We start from the raw sequence: 17778 nt of genomic DNA, 5'->3' as shown, positions 1-17778 counted from the left end.
TATTTCTTTTCTTCTGCTTACTAATTTACTTCACTCTTCTTTTTCTGGTTTTCTCAGGTAGAAACTTAGATTATTGATTATAGAAATTTCTTCTTTTCTAATATGTGCATTCAATGCTATAAATTTTCCTCTAAGCACTGCTTTCACTCACATATTTTAATAAGTTGCACTTTAATTTTTATTCAGATGAAAGTATTTTTTAAATTCTTGTGAAATATCTTCTTTGACTAATGTGTTATTTAGAAGTGTTGCTTAATCATAGCATATTTTGGAAATTATCAATTACCTATTTTTTTCTTGATTTCCAGTAGATTCTACCATAGTCAAAGAGCAGACATTTCATTATTTCTATTCTCTTAAATTTGTTAAGGTGTATTCCAGAATGTGGTCTTGGTGAATGTTCCCTGTGAGATTGAGAAGAATGCATATTTTATGGGTTTTTTATTTTGTTTTTTGTGGGGGTTTTGTTGTTGTTGTTTGTTTGTTTTGGCTGTGCTGGGTCTTATCCACCACATGCAGGATCTTTAGTTGTGGCATGTGGGATCTAGTTCCTTGGCCAGGCCCAGGATCTCTGCATTGGGAGCACAGTCCTACCGCTAGACCATCAGGGAAGTCCTTGTATATTTTACTATTGTTGGATGAAGTGGTCTGTAGATGTTATTATATCCAGTTGATTGATGGTTCAGCTATGGTTCAACTGACTGAGGTCAACTATGTCCTTACTGCTTTTTTGCCTTCTGGGTCTGTCCATTCTGATAGAGGGACACTGAACTCTCCAATGATGATAACGGGTTCATCTATTTCTCCTTGCAGCTCCCTTAGCTTAAGCCTTACATGTTCTAATGCTGCATCACTTTTTTTTAAGCAAAGGTATCCTGTAAAATTTTTTAAATTATACGAGTACTTTAACGCAAATGCTTAGCATTTAAAATTATCAAAGCTTTATTTAAATAAAAAACTTAATTAAACAATGATGATTAACTCCAAGAATTATTTCATTGCTGCTGCTGCTGCTGCTGCTGCTGCTGCTGCTAAATCGCTTCAGTCGTGTCCGACTCTGTGCGACCCCATAGACTGCAGCCCACCAGGCTCCCTCATCCCTGGGACTCTCCAGGCAAGAACACTGGAGTGGGTTGCCATTTCCTTCTCCAATGCAGGAAAGTGAAAAATGAAAGTGAAGTCGCTCAGTCGTGTCAGTGACTTTTAGAGACCCCATGGACTGCAGCCTAGCAGGCTCCTCCATCCATGGGGTTTTCTGGGCAAGAGTCCTGGAGTGGGGTGCCATTGCCTTCTGATGTATAATGCTATATAATGCCAATCCTATGAGACACAATGAGAACTGCATCTTCACTGTTCTTCACTCAAGGGCAGAGGAGGGAGTAATCAGACAGACACAAAGCAAAACACAATCCAAATACAGTGCTCCCAGGCTGATAAGTTTTGTTTTTACAGCTTAGTAAAAGCTTTGTACTAAGTACTTAGTAAAAAACTTTGTCACAGTTTAAGAATGCATGCTCTTTAAATAGAAGTTAAATATATACATTTAGTGTCTATAAACAGTAGAAATATGTTAGACAGGGTAGGTCTATGTATTCGTCAAAAGTTGGGTAGGTTTTAAAAAGAATGAAGTAACGTGATTTTCAAGGTCCAAGGGAATCCTGCCTGAAGGGTTTATCTTCATTGTGCAGGAGTTAAGGCATCTCTGGGACCCTTAGGGTTTGTCCAAACTGGATTTTCTGGTCTTCAGTATGGCAAGTGCATCTTTCACCCTGTGGTAAATAACATTCTTCACCTTAATTTATCTTCATGATTAGTATAAGTTTGTGACAGATACCAGAACTCCTGAGTTAGCCAGAAGCATTAACATGCTCTGGAGAAACAGACTCTTCAAACACTTTGATGTGACTATATAAGTTATGAACCTTGCATGTAATTCCAGCTGGGATAAATGCCACATCTCTAGAAACTGTATAAACTGTATAACAGCCCAGGCTTGAATTCCATATTCTTTATGAAGATATTTTCTTGGTGATCAATCTAAATACCAGCTCTAATCACTGATAGGATCATGGTTGCAGGGTTTTCTTGAACATTCTTTTGGTGCTTTTTTAAAGAATCTTCATATCTTCTTCATGTCTTCATTAGCATATATTTGCCAGAAGGCTCCTGGCTTCTCTTCCAATAAATTGCTTATTGTGAGTTCTTGAGAATTTCCACCTTGCACAAATTTAAGGACTTCCTGGTCACACTGTCCTTTGAGAATTCCCACATAGACCAGAACATTAGCCGTATCTGATGTCTCAGTAAAGAATTGCTCCACATTTTTAATCTTCTGGAGTAATTAATCCATAAGCATTATGGACCCCATTATGGGACCTCAGTCTGAGCAAATAAAGTAGTTAAGCAGCCTAGAGACAAAATTCAATTGTCATCTCACCCTGCGTACTCAAGTAACGGGATGCTGGCTTTGGTTTGATCATCAAACCTGGAGGACATGGCATCTCTGAACTTTCCCGATAGCCAGTCCTTAAGTATCAACATCATTAATTCTGTTTCATTTTCCAAGACATTTGGAAAATCCTCAAATCCATTCCAGAAGTATCCTACTGTGGCTTCTGTGACGATTTCATTGTTCCTTGGTACAGACTGAATGTTTGTGTCCTCCCAAAATTTGTATGTTGAAACCTAATCCCCAAGTGTGATGGTATTTGGAGGGGGGGCCTTAGGTTTGAGGGCAGAGCCCTCATGAATCGGATTAGTGTCTTTATAAAAGAGACCCCAGAGAGCTCCACCACCCTCTTCCATCACATGAGGACACATGAAGACAGCCACCTATGAACCAGGAGGTGGACCCTCACCAGATACCAAATCTACTGGTGCCTGGACCTTGAACTTCCCACCTTCCAGAACTGTGAGAAATAAATGTTTGGTTTTTTTAAGCTATCCAGTCTATGGTATTTTGTTATAGCAACTCGAACAGTCCTACAATTTAGTAGGTCTACTTCCTGGTCACTTTGCTGAAGGACTCAGGTTTTCAAAATTCAGTGTCCAGGTTATGATGGCTGGTTGCCCTTGTTTCCGGTACTCTGAACACATTCCAACTGCTCTCTATATTGGGATCTTGCAAGTACTGAAAGCAATTACTCCCATGGTCAGCAGTAAAGAGCATAGGATGCCAGGTATGTCCTGTGTCCTTGAAGTTCTTACATAAATCAGAAAAAAAAACATATTCTACCAAAGAAGGAAAAATGTATCAAGGATTTTTACTGTGCTCTTAAGTTCATTAAATGTCTTTTTTCCCCCTCCCTGTGGACATGCCTGCTGGTTAGATCTGACAGCCAGTTTAAAAGGGAAGCGCTAATTGGACAGGCTGATTTCATGAGGCTAGCTGGCTTGGAGGCTGCACCCCTCCTCACAGATGCTCATTCCAACACTGAGAAATTCTGCAGGAGCATAGCACCAAGAATTTTTTTTTTTTTCTTGACTAAGGCATTCTGTTTTATGTCTTCCTTTGAGACTGGCTTTGTAAAGAGTACAAACTGCCTGTATGAACAAGAACAATTTGCCTTACTACTCTTACAAAATGAATGGACTTCAACATCATAGAGGTTTTTTCCAAGAATGATCTGTGTAGGCATCAAGTTCCCTGGTTCATGTATTTAACTCTTCATGCATCTCAGCCAAGAAAAAGTCTTGCAGTCTTCCCCATTGGCAGTCTTCCCCTTTCATCTAGTAGCAATTCACACAAACTCCAAATTCACACTGAGGATACACTCAGTGCAGACTGAAGATGATGGAATCACACGCATCACACATTTACTGAACACCTTTGACAGCTCACTCCTAGCAGCCCTCCAAGAGATGCTCTTACTATACGGCTGCACTGTGGGCATGGCTTTCTTTTCAGAAATTGCCATTTGATATAGATGTCTCCAACATTGGCCAGGATGTACTTTTCTATACCCACATCAGTCCCTAACATTTTTGGTTACAAGTACCCATAAGCTAACTACTTCATTGTTATTAGAAACATTTTGATAAAGGCAAGGTTCTAATAACCTAGTAAATGAAGTTTTCTAGAATCTGTGTGAGGAGACTTGTAATCATACAGCTCCCCTTTCTCCTTCATCACTCACCTCAGAGAAACAGTGCCTAGGATGACTAAACTGACATTATTTTAAGTATACTAGGTCAGGAGTGCCTTGGGAAGCAGAAAATCTAACTAAATAAAGAATGCAGACATTGGCGGTCATTGATGTTGGTCAACCACTAAGCCATGTCTTCAAGAGCCTAGACTTTACTTGCTCCATCATCCTTGGCTGTGTGGCTTCCCAGATGGTGCAGTGGTACAGAAACCACCTGCCGATGCAGGAGACACCAGGGGTTGTGGGTTTGATCCCTTGGTCGGAAAGATCCCCTGGAGTAGGACATGGTAACCCACTCCAGTATTCTTGCCTGGAGAATCCCAGGGACAGAGGAGCTTGGCAGGTTACAGTTCATGGGGTCACAAAGAGCTGGACACAGCTGAACATGCATGCACAACCTTGATCCTTAGCTGTTAGTTTTATATCTTTGTGTCTTTCAACTTATGGTCTCAAGATGTCCACTGAATTTTCAAGCAAAGAAGAAGAGGGAAAGACCACTTCCAGTCCCTACCATGCCTTTTATCAAGGAGGAAAAAGCTTTTCCAGAAGTCCCCAGTAAACATCTTTGCAAATTTCTTTGGCCAGTCTGTGTCATTTGGACACTCCTGCCTCCAAGAGAATCTGGAAATCAACTGTATTTAAAAGAATAACAGAATTAGCTTAGATCAATTATGATTCAGCCCTTGGAGCTGGGCAGCCTGTATCAGTTGGCTATTGCTGTGAAAAAGCTCAATAACAAGCAACCCCACATTCTTAGTGGTTTACAAGAACAAGCATTTGTTTCTTAATTATGAGCAAGTAGGTCATTTGTGTGGAGTAGGAAATGGCAACCCACTCCAGTATTCTTGCCTGGGAAATCCTACGGATAAAGGAGCCTGGTGGGCTATAAGCCATGAGGTCACAAAGAGTCAGACATGACTGAGGGACTAACACACACAGGTCATTTGTGACTCTGCTGGGTTTGACTAGGATCAGCTGGAGTTGAATGTAGGCTGTATGTTTTCATGTCCGCTCCATATATCTTCTTATTCTGGCACTACTGGCCACATAGCACATTCTTCTCATGGCAAATGATAGGTGCACAAGAAGCCAGGTAAAATTTATACAAACACATTTAGAGGATCTGCTCATGTCCTGTCCAGTAACATTACATTTGCAGACAAATCACCTGGCCAAGTCCAATACAAACTAGGCAAGAATACATGCTCTGCCTATTCCAGTGGAAAGTGCTATAAAGTCATGCGCCAAAAGGTGCACCAATGGATGTATAATTCTATTAGAGAGAGAATGAAGGATTGGGAACAAAAATTCAATCTGTCCCCTAATTCCACCAACCTGGGGAATGGGAGAGAAAGGAATGGCTCTTGGGTAGGCATCCAACAGTGTCTTCCCACCAGAGTAGTCCAAAGAAGTGTTAGAAACTTATTTTTCTGATTTAGTTAGCAGAAGGAAGAGGGGAAAGCAAGGAAACAATAAAGTTACAAACTGCTTTCCTGGGCAGGGGTCTCCAGCTATAACATTGATGGATAGTTGAATAGGCTGACATAGACTGTTTCACAACTCAAACTCTGTTTCACAGTGTGACTGCCTGCGAATAGCCCGTGTCTCTGATGCAGGAGGTGCCAGGTATGACACTAAGTACTTCGAATGCATTAACTCACTTTATCTTCACGACAAATTTATGAAGCTTTTTCACTTTACAGTGAAGTGGTCAGGGGACTTAGGCAGCTGCGCACACACGGCAAAACTACCAGTGAAGCCCAAATCCCTCTGATTTCATTCACTCAGGCATCTATTACTCACCAGGTGTTGACAGAGGATGCAGGCCGATAACACAGTCCCTGATCTCCAGGACTTCAGATCTCAGTCTCTAAGTTTCCCAGCCCACTGGACTTTACATGTCAACTAAAAAAAAAATGGAGTCCAAGACAAATGTGTTTTATTTTTTAAATCAATATACTTTATGCCAGTTACGCTTCTAAGAGCTTATCATGTTATATTTCAATAAACCATCATGCCTACTCTTTGAGATAAGTACTATTATTCCACAATTTAAGTATGAATAAACTGAGATCCTGAGAGGTTACCTTTGTTACCTTTGTGAGAGGGAGTGTTCTCACATCATGTATGGATGTGAGAGTTGGACCATAAAGAAAGCTGAGTGCTAAAGAATTGATGCTTTTGAACTGTGGTGTTGGAGAAGACTCTTGAGAGTCCCTTGGACTGCAAGGAGATCCAACCAGTCAGTCCTAAAGGAAATCAGTCCTGAATATTCATTGGAAAGACTGATGCTGAAGCTGAAACTCACCTGATGTGAAGAACTGACTCACTGGAAAAGACCCTGATGCTAGGAAGCACAGAAGGCAGGAGAAGGGGACGACAGAGGATGAGATGTTTGGACGGCATCACCGACTCGATGGACGTGTTTGAGTAAGCTCCGGGTGTTGGTGATGGACAGGGAAGCCTGGTGTTCTGAAGTCCATGGGGCCTTAAAGAGTTGGTACCCGACTGACCGACTGAACTGAACTGAGAAACGGATGGAGCAGCGTTAGAAACCAAGCCACTTGACTCCAGAATTCACCTTTTCACCACACCTGCCATGCACAGTCCATGACCAATAGAATATAGATTTCTTCAAGAAAAGTAATAAGTCAATACAGCTTTTTCTGATGGATTTTCTCATTAAAAGATAGTAGTTATAAACTTATTGCATAAAGGCCTGTTAACTACTTTATGTTAAAAAAGGGTTCCTCACACTTAACACAGGCTTTCCAGGTGGTGCTCAGTTCAGCTCAGTCGCTCAGCCATGTCGGACTCTTGAGACCCCGTGAACCGCAGCATTCCAGGCCTCCCTGTCCATCACCAACTGCCAGAGTCCACCTAAACTCATGTCCATTGAGTCAGTGATGCCATCCAACTGTCTCATCCTCTGTGGTCCCCTTCTCCTCCTGCCCTCAATCTTTCCAAGCATCAGGGTCTTTTCCAATGAGTCAGCTCTTCACATCAGGTGGCCAAAGTATTGGAGTTTCAGCTTCAGCAACAGACCTTCAATGAACACCCAGGACTGATCTCCTTTAGGATGGACTGGTTGGATCTCCTTGCAGTCCAAGGGACTCTCAAGAGTCTTCTCCAACACCACAGTTCAAAAGCATCAACTCTTCAAAAGCGCCAGGTGGCGCTACTGGTAAAGAATCCACCTGCCATTGCAAGAGATGCAAGAGACACAGGTTCGATCCCTGGGTCGGGAAGATCCCCTGGAGTAGGAAGTGGCAAACCACTCCAGTATTCTTGCCTGGAGAATCCCATGGACACAGAAGCCTGGCGGGCTACAGCCCACGGGGTCACAAAGAGTCGGACACAACTGAGCACACTTAAAACACTTGGGGTCGTGGGTCTGGTATTTTTTAAGTGTTTCAAAATTATAAACTAAGAGGGAAGATATTAAAATATAAAATGACAGTTGTAGTTTCTTTTTCTTTAAATCTCAGAGACTGGATTTCATTGATTCCACTCTTTTATCTGCTTGATGGTCACATAATACTTCACAACTACTAATTAATTACACTACATTTTAGCAATAATTATTAAAATCACCTCGTATGCGAGTGCTGGAAGCACCTCTGGAGGCCTCTTGCCTGCCAGTCCCACCGAAGAGTCAGAAGTGGGGCGGCAGCCTGTCACGCCGGCTCCTGGTCCCCAGCCACCTGGCGACACAACTGCGGGGCGACTTGTCGGCACCCGGGCGGCGCTGCTGAGCGCTGATTCCCTGAAGCTGCGGGGCTGCCCGCCTGCTGCCCGCCTGCTGCCCGCCTGCTGCCCGCCTGCTGCCCGCCTGCTGCCCGCCTGCTGCCGCAGCACTTCTAGTCCAGGGCCCCGACTCCGCGCTGAGGACCAGAGCCCACCACCCACGCTGCAGCAGACTGGCCCTGCGCCATATCCAGGGTGCCTTTCAGCCGGAGCAAATTTTTCAGAGCATCAAGCAAGACTACAGTCACTATCAGAAGTGGAGTCATACAGAAGTTGTTCGCAAAGCTTGTGTTTTGGGAAGTCATCTCCCTCCTCGGCATGCCCAGCATCTAGGTTCTCCAGGTTCCTCCTGGATGAACACCAATCAGTCCTCCTCCATCGTCCAACAAGTTGGAATAATGTGTAAGCATCTCTTACAAGACTAAAAAGATCATATTTGGGAAGGGTATGAGCAAATCCTCTACAGCTAATTAGCAGAGTGGTATGCATCTTTTGTGAAATTCACACTTCATGAGATTATGCCACGAGCTGGGAGGAGGCCAACAAATTAAGTGTCCTGAAGCTGTTTGCACATCTGGGTACCAGGCTAGCCATCAAAGAGATGGCTGGTATGTACTTTTTGCAGCTGGTTCGGTTTCACATTTCACTTCAACTTTACCACATCCTGAGAACACTTAAGTGTTTCTACAGGTCCTTTTTCTGAACTTAAACTTTCTGGTTGCAACAAGGATCTCATTTCTGTTCACCCAATAAACAGCCATGCCCTACTGGGATAGATTTTCCAAACAAAACACCTGGAGGAACAACTTAGCAAAATATACCTTCAGTGGCATTTAACGAATGGAGTTTCCCCATGCACAATTCTGTAAGACGTGTGTGTATGTATCTTTTACATTATTGCTAGTTTTGTTCAATTAAAAAAAAAAAAAAACCCTTGGGGATTCTGGCTGTGAATGTAACACGTGATAACTATGGTTAAAAGACTATGATCTTCTACAGATCATTAATGTTTTGTGACCATGTATTTAATACATTGCAACAGTGGATTCTGTGTAGGAATTATGGTTAAATACAGGGGCTGTTTCCAGGCACAGAATGTGAATCATAAGTTAGTATGGACGTCAGATGTTGTTATAATGATATAGCAAAGTCTGTGTTCCTAGGTCTGCAAATGCATGGTGAGGATGCAGGACAAACCAGGAGTGAGTCACTGACAGCTGTATTTTCTCTAGCTGCTATTAGGAAAGTACTTTGACTCCAGCCCTTAAACACCCACGCGGCGCCTCTGTTCACTCAGTCACATAAAGAGCTCCCTGGACACTGAACCTCTAAAAAGAAAACACTTCCTCTGGAGTGAAAGCATCAGGATTTATTCGGGAGCTTATCAGAGATGAGCATAGGGTGGGCCTGATTCAGGAGGCATTGTTGCTTGGCAGAAACCGCTTGACCTTTGTATCTGTTCTAAAACTAGAACTTGGATTCTTTGGTCAGATTCCCCCAAATTCTTTTAAGAGGTGTCCACATCCAACTGGCTTGAGCATGGTTTTGGCAGCCCTTCTGTAAAATTGCTTATGGATTGTTTTTCACATAGTTTCCAAGGCAGAGAAGCAGAAAGCAGCCTCTGCTTGGAGGAAGTAGAAGTTAAATATATATTTGTTTATTTACAGTGACTAGTTCAGGACCACATTTTATAAAATGCTTTGTTTCATTATGTTTCTAGAAAGAAAAGTTCTATTAAAACTAATAGTTTCAATATGGAATAATTTTTTTAATAGGGCTTATTTGGGGACTTCTCTGGTGGCTCACTAGTAAAGAATCCACCTGGCAATCCAGGAGTCATGGGTTCAATCCCTGGTCCCAGAAGATCCCAACTAAGCCCTTGTGCCACAGCTATTGAGACTGTGCTCAAGAGCCCATGCTCACCAACAAGAGAAGCCACCACAGTGAGAAGCCTGCACACCACAGCTGGAGAGTAGTCCCTGCCTGCCACAACTAGAGAATGCCTGCACACAACAGGGAAGACCCAGTGCAGCCACAACTCAATAAATAAATACAATTGTCAAAAATGACAATAAAATGAAATAGGGCTTATTTTGAAAAATTGAGTTTAATTCCAATGGGAAAAAAATTTTAAGGTAGCCTTATTGATAAATACAGTTGCAAAATTCCTAAATAAAATATTCAAAAACTACACTTGAAGGAAAGTTACAAGGTTCAAAATATCCTGGAGTTAAAACTCCCGTCGGGATCCTCCCCACCATTCTATGCAAAACAAAGGAGTCTCTCACCTGAAGAAAAAAATGGACATTAAGGTTGATTACGCCCAGCTCCCAGCTGGTCCCAGCCTCTGGCTGACCTCCAGAATTCCTTACCCCAGCCTTTTAAGAGATAACTAAAGTTATGACCAACCTAGATAGCATATTGAAAAGCAGAGACATTACTTTGCCAACAAAGGTCCGTCGAGTCAAGGCTATGGTTTATCCAGTAGTCATGTATGGATGTGAGAGTTGGACTGTGAAGAAAGCTGAGTGCTGAAGAATTGATGCTTTTGAAGTGTGGTGTTGGAGAAGACTCTTGAGAGTCCCTAGGACTGCAAGGAGATCCAATCAGTACATTCTAAAGATCAGCCTTGGGATTTATTTGGAAGGAATGATGCTAAAGCTGAAACTCCAGTACTTTGGCCACCTCAGGCAAAGAGTTGACTCATTGGAAAAGACCCTGATGCTGGGAGGGATTGGGGGCAGGAGGAGAAGGGGACAACAGAGGATGAGATGGCTGGATGGCATCTCCGACTCGATGGACGTGAGTTTGAGTGAACTCCGGGAGTTGGTAATGGACAGGGAGGCCTGGTGTGCTGCAATTCATGGGGTCGCAAAGAGTCGGACACGACTGAGCGACTGAACTGAACCTGAACAACCTTGGAGAAGAACAGGCCCCATTAAGACAGTAGATTTCCACATATATGCCTATATATACTTACTTTTTTCTTCGATTAGTGCAGCAGCTCACTACTCTGACTGCTGCCCCTTCTCACCTCATTCCATTCAGTTCAGTCACTCAGTTGTGTCCGACTCTTTGCGACCCCATGAATCACAGCACGCCAGGCCTCCCTGTCCATCACCAACTCCCAGAGTTCACTCAAACTCATGTCCATCGAGTCGGTGATGCCATCCAGCTATCTCACCTCTGTCGTCCCCTTTTCCTCTTGCCCCCAATCCCTCCCAGCATCAGGGTCTTTTCCAATGAGTCAACTCTTCCAATGAGGTGGCCAAAGTATTGGAGTTTCAGCTTCAGCATCAGTCCTTCCAATGAACACCCAAGACTGATCTCCTTTAAAATGGACTGGTTGGATCTCCTTGCAGTCCTAGGGACTCTCAAGAGTCTTCTCCAACACCACACTTCAAAAGCATCAATTCTTCAGCACTCAGCTTCCTTCACAGTCCAACTGTCACATCCACACATGACCACAGGAAAAACCATAGCCTTGACTAGACGGACCTTTTTTGGCAAAGTAATGTCTCTGCTTTTTAATATGCTGTCTAGGTTGGTCATAACTTTGCTCCCAAGGAACAAGTGTCTTTTAATTTCATAGCTGCAATCACCATCTGCAGTGATTTTGGAGCCCAAAAAATAAAGTCAGCCACTGTTTCCACTGTTTCTCCATCTATCTGCCATGAAGTGATGGGACCAGATGCCATGATCTTTGTTTTCATTGAGCTTTAAGCCAACTTTTTCACTTTCCTCTTTCACTTTCATCAAGAGGCTCTTTAGTTCCTCTTCACTTTCTGCCATAAGGGTGGTGTCATCTGCAAATCTGAGGTTATTGATATTTCTCCTGGCAATCTTGATTCCAGCTTGTGCTTCTTCCAGCCCAGCGTTTTTCATGATGTGCTCTGCATAGAAGTTAAATCAGCAGGGTGACAATATATAGCCTTGATGTACTCTTTTTCCTATTTGGAACCAGTCTGTTGTTCCATGTTCAGTTGCTTCCTGCATACAGGTTTCTCAAGAGGCAGGTCAGGTGGTCTGGTATTCCCATCTCATTCAGGATTTTCCACTGGTTATTGTGATCCACACAGTCAAAGGCTTTGGCATAGTCAATAAAGCAGAAATAGATGTTTTTCTGGAACTCTCTTGTTTTTTCCATGATCCAGCAGATGTTGGCAATTTGATCTCTGGTTCCTCTGCCTTTTCTAAAACCAGCTTGAACATCCAGAAGTTCACGGTTCAAGTATTGCTGAAGCCTGGCTTGGAGAATTTTGAGCATTACTTTACTAGCGTGTGAGATGAATGCAATTGTGTGGTAGTTTGAGCATTCTTTGGCATTCCCTGTCTCTGGGATTGGAATGAAAACTGACCTTTTCCAGTCCTGTGGCCACTGCTGAGTTTTCCAAATTTGCTGACATATTGAGTGCAGCACTTTCACAGCATCATCTTTCAGGATTTGAAATAGCTCAACTGAATGCCATCACCTCCACTAGCTTTGTTTGTAGTGATGCTTCCTGAGGCCCACTCGAGCTCACACTCCAGGCTGTCTGGCTCTATGTGAGTGATCACACCATCGTGAATATCTCACCTCATTTGTAAAGTGCCTGTCTCCTTTTTCTGAACCTTTCCTTCTCTTACTCCCTTACCCTACAACACTCATCAATGTACAAGAAAAAACATTACATCATAACCAACGGTGGATCTAGAAATGCAAGGGTTTTCCAACACTGGAAAATCTATTTATGGAGGTGACTGAAATATAAATAATATTTAAATCCTTATTAATAAAGGAGATTCCCTAAGAAAGACAAAGTAGATAAATTGATTCCCAAGAATGTGATCTGCAACATTTAAAACATATGCAAAGGAGATCTCAAAGGAGCAGCCAGTTAAATGAGGGTGGAATTGGCAAGAGGGATGGGTGGTGTCCAGGCATTGGAGAGAAGAAATTGTTTCAAGTGGTCAAGCTTTGAGACGTCAAGTAAGATGAGGACTGAGAACTATTAATTCAGCATGGTAGTGGTCACTGTTTCTGGGATAATCAATTTCTGTGGAGTGATGGGAGAGAGACCTGATTAGACTGGGTTAAGGAAAAATGTGAAGTGAGAAAATGAACCTCAGACTATAGAAAATTCTTTTAAGAAGTTAAGAGTTTAAGGAAACAGATAAATGGGGTGGTAATGTGGCCCTTTCAAGAGGAATTGGTAAAAGAAAGGTTTTGTTTCTTTGTATATTATTTTATATTTTTTGGTGTTATTTAAAGATGATCAGTACTGGACATATTTTATACCAAAGGGAAAAAAATCAGTGAATAAAAGTTTGACGATGCAGGAAGAAAAGACGTAATTATGGGAGTAATGCTTTCTCCCGCAGCAAGGAACACCTTGGGAAACTCCAATCAGGTGAAAGTCAACTGTCTTCCATGCTCCTGAGCTTAGTAGGGGAATGGGGGGTGGGGTGGGGGTGAAATACACAGCTAGTGTCACTTAAAATCCGTGACTACAAATCTCAAAAGAACACGTAACACGAACCAACAATCCTTCCACACTTTGCTAATATGATGACGTCACCTCTCTCCAAAATAACTACATCACACATTCTTCTCTCTCCAAAAGCATCTGTTCTTTTCCTCCCCCGCTAAAATAGGAGCTGTTAGGCAGACATCCTCACATCGTCACAGCGCCACATCCACCTGCTTTCATGCACCTGCCATCCTTCTTCTGTCTCTGTGTGGTCTGGACCCCACTTCACTATAATAGGACACCAGTTAAAGGGTTACTGAAATACGCAGACTTTCGTAGAAGAAAGCCTCAGTCCAAATAAAACTGAAAAATCACTCAAACCATACGCAATAAAACTGTGACTAAAATTAATGGAAAAATTCAATCTCCTTGCAAAAGTTAGATGCACAAACTGACCTGGGAAAATTAGATGTGGTAGTAATAATGCACCCAAATAAAGGTCCAATGTGTCATCAGCAATAAAAATCTTTTTTAAAGATTCCACATAAGTACACTATTTCTCTGACTTACTTCACTTAGTAAAATACCCTCAAGGCCCATCCATGTTGTTGCAAATGGCTGTAAGAATCTTTAATGTTCATTACAAAGAACCTCAGTGTCTTTACCAATAAACAAATCTCAAGCCATTTGCTGCTTTGCATTTAAATAAAGAGCTTGGCCATCACCCTTTCAAATTAACAGCAAGTAAAAAGCTATACACACTGAAAAATCCACAATCTTCTTGGATCCATAAAAAGGGGAAGGAAGGACACACTGCAAACTTCTGCCCCCAAGACTGGACAGGCAGACAGCGCTGAGAATTAAAAACTTCAGGGGACCCAGTCAGAGGGCACCCCCGCAGTATCGTGAAATTCGTTTCCAGGAGCTCAAGCAGGTTCGCATAGTAAATGGAGAAAAAAGCTCTCCTGTTTCTAGCAGGAAGGGGGAAAAGGGCCTATTTTGAAATATGTCAGCGTGTTCGCAACAAGGTTAAACAGAGTTAACCAGATTCTGACATGTTGGAGTGTTATTAGAAGCTAACTCACCTGGCTGGGGAAAGAAATACTCCAGCCAGCCCCAGCCCACTCTAGCCAGCCTCTCCCACCTAACTGAGAAACACTTGTGATGTTCACAGTCCAGAGGTACAACTTCACTGAGAGACTGAGAGCTAATCACAGGGCTATAGAATCGTTCCCCCTACACCACATACCGCATCACCATATTGCTAAGGGCCCAGTACAGCATTTCCTTTCACCCAGTACATCATATCTGGTTATTAGAAGGAAAAAAATCACAAAACATACTAAAAGCAAAGAACACCAGCAGTGCCTACATCGTATTCCAATAGAAGAATGCATTGTATTCTACTTATACAGGCTCCTATCTATGTTGTTTAAATTTTCCACCATCCTAAAATGGTAAAAACTCTTGTGTATATATAGATATTTGTAATTTGATGTTTGTAATCAGATGGTAAATTTCCTTAAGATGCATTGCTAACAGTGATTTGCCAAATGTTTGAAAATAATAGATTATCAGCTAGCTTAGTAAACAAATACTGTACAATATTACTTATACATGGTATCTAAAAAATACAACTAGTGAATGGAAAAAAAAAAAGCAGACTCATACAGAACAAATGGGTGGTTACCAGTAAGGAGAGGGGAAGGAGGGGCAATATGTGCATGCGGGCTTAGTCAGTCAGTTGTTTCCCATTCACTGCGACCCCGTGGACTGGAGCCCGCCAGGCTCCTCTGTCCCTGGAACTCTCCAGGCAAGAATACTGAAGTGGGTTGCCATTTCCTTCTCCAGGGAATCTTCCCAACCCAGGGCTCAAACCCAGGTGTCCCGCATTGCAGTCAGATTTCTTACTGTCTGAGCTATCAGGGAAGCCCAGAGGCAATACAAGAGTAGGGAATTAAGAGGTACAAACTATTAGGTACAAAATAAGCTGCAAGGATATATTGTTCAGAGAGAGGAATATAACAAATATTTTACAGTAACTATAAAATTTTTGAATCACTATATTGTATACCTGGAACATATAATAATTAAAAAAAAAATCAGCCTCTGGCATAGGAGAGAAGAGCATGGGCACTGTGGGGGAAGAGGAGAAAATAAGTCAATCTAGACAAAGATATGACCAAGCTAGACAGCATATTAAAGAGCAGAGACATTACTTTGCCAACAAAGGTCCTTCTAGTCAAGGCTATGGTTTTTCCAGTAGTCATGTATGGATGTGAGAGTTGGACTATAAAGAAAGCTGAGCGCTGAAGAATTGAAGTTTTGAACTGTGGTGTTGGAGAAGACTCTTGAGAGGCCCTTGGACTGCAAGGAGATCCAATCAGTCCATCCTAAAGGAGATCAGTCCTGTTCATTGGAAGGACTGATGTTGAAGCTGAAACTCCAATACTTTTGCCACCTGATGTGAAGAACTGACTCATTTGAAAAGACCCTGATGCTGGGAAAGATTGAGGGCAGGAGAAGAAGGGGACAACAGAGGATGAGATGGTTGGATGACATCACTGACTCGATGGACATGAGTGTGAGTAAACTCTGGGTGTTGGTGATGGACAAGGAAGCTCAGTGTGCTGCAGTCCATGGGGTCTCAAAGAGTTGAACACGACTGAGTGACTGAACTGAACTGATCTGAGACTTATGACTGCATTTACTTCTCTTTTTAAAATGTCTATATTAATTTTTTGAGTATGAGAAGAATATCCTTGGATTTCAAAGAATGTGTGGAGAAAAGTAAGCCTGCCTCTCATATGTCTCCCAGTTCCTGTTTTTTTCCCTAGTTTCTCTATCCTTTTAGATATCAAGGTGAACCAAACAAAAAAACAATTTTTGCAGATCAAACACAGCTTAAAGTTTTCAGAAATGCAATATGGTCCCACCTAATATGATATGCATGTCCATTTACTTTTCCAAATATATAACCATAATATGCTCAGTGACGTTTTCATATATATCAGGAAGTTTTGCTGTCAACTTCTCTCCTCAGTGGGGACAGAGAAAGTGAAGTTGCTCGGTCGTGTCCTACTCTTTGTGACCTCATGAACTGTAGCCCACCAGGCTCCTCCATCCATGGAATTTTCCAGGCAAGAGTATGGAGTGGGTTGCTGTTTCCTTCTCCAGGGGATCTTCCTGACCCAAGGATCGAACTCGGGTCTCCAGCATTGCAGGCAGATGCTTTACCATCTGAACCACCAGGGAAGCCCCTTAGTGGGGACAAAATATCCACAAATCAGGTTTTAAAAATTAAAACTGCCAAGGGACGGGATAAGTGGAATAGAGGTCTTGGGGGTGGTGTAATTCATTTTCCTAAAATGACAAATTGTTTCCTTTAACTTGAAGAGAGAGCAACACTTTTGAAATCTATAAGTTACATAAACAAATGATAAGAAAACATATTGTGTGAAGAATATCTCCCACTATCAAAGCTCAATGATTTCCTACAGTAGGAGAAAGCCCAGCCTCAGGCTATGAAGGCATGCAGGCTAGAGGGTGCTGTGGTTCTTCCATGATTGTTCCTGCTGCCAGGATTTGGGGATAAAATTGCCTAGAATAGATTCTGTACTATTAGAGGACCATGGGTGAATAGTGTGTCTGTTACAGCGTCACTTCCTGAATTACCTTTCCTGATTAAAAAAAAAAAGAAGAGGAAATTATAAAAAATACTTAGCTATGTAAGTAAAAGAATATCTTTTCAAGAAAAATGCAGATTATAGAGCTGGAAGAAACCATGGAAACTCCATGGTTCTTAACAAGGAATGATATCAGTTTTGCCATGGCATTTTGGCTAATTGTTCAAGGTCAGTAAAATGATTTTTTTTTTTCAAGTTTGAACCTGGATCTTTGGACATGGCAGCTTTGGAAGGTGATCCTTCCTATTTTTGTTGTCCAGCTCTTCTGAATTACAGCTGTCACCTCTTCAAAAAGCACTCCTATCATTTTCTCCACAAAGTGTATCTGGAATTTCTATATCTTGATCAACTCTGCTAACCTATAAAATGCATTTCTCCCAATCTCTGAAGTGAAATTTTCCCTATAGACAGTATAAATTCTGTCTATTCATGTATTGGGTTTAATTTGACCTTCCCTAGCCTCTGTGTAGGCCATTCAGTTTCCTGTTAAAAGCATTTGCTTGTATGTTAGGCTGTTTGTTTCTATGGGAAAGTATGTTCTTGCGTCAGTTTAGAAAATGGTGGTTGGGCTTCCAAGCCAAAAAAATGATTCAGTCTATAATTTACCTGAACCATGATGCTGATGCCCCCCTTTTCAATTATACCTCCATTCCATTGAATAAGCACTGACGAGGCATGTACTGGAAGATTTTATTGTGTTCCTGATGTGGGATACTAGCCACAAAACTTTCTCTTAACTTCAATAGGAAG

General features: G+C 42.0%; 1 pseudogene; it reads right to left on the bottom strand.

Moving 5' to 3' along the window:
* Positions 1-1415: 1415 nt before the first annotated feature.
* LOC101119622 (lysine-specific demethylase 3A-like) lies at positions 1416-14602 on the bottom strand (annotated as a pseudogene).
* Positions 14603-17778: the final 3176 nt, after the last annotated feature.

This window comes from Ovis aries, chromosome 2, assembly GCF_016772045.2.
Source record: "Ovis aries strain OAR_USU_Benz2616 breed Rambouillet chromosome 2, ARS-UI_Ramb_v3.0, whole genome shotgun sequence".
In the NCBI taxonomy this organism is placed as follows: Eukaryota; Metazoa; Chordata; class Mammalia; order Artiodactyla; family Bovidae; genus Ovis; species Ovis aries.
This window is presented reverse-complemented; position numbering and strand designations above follow the sequence as displayed.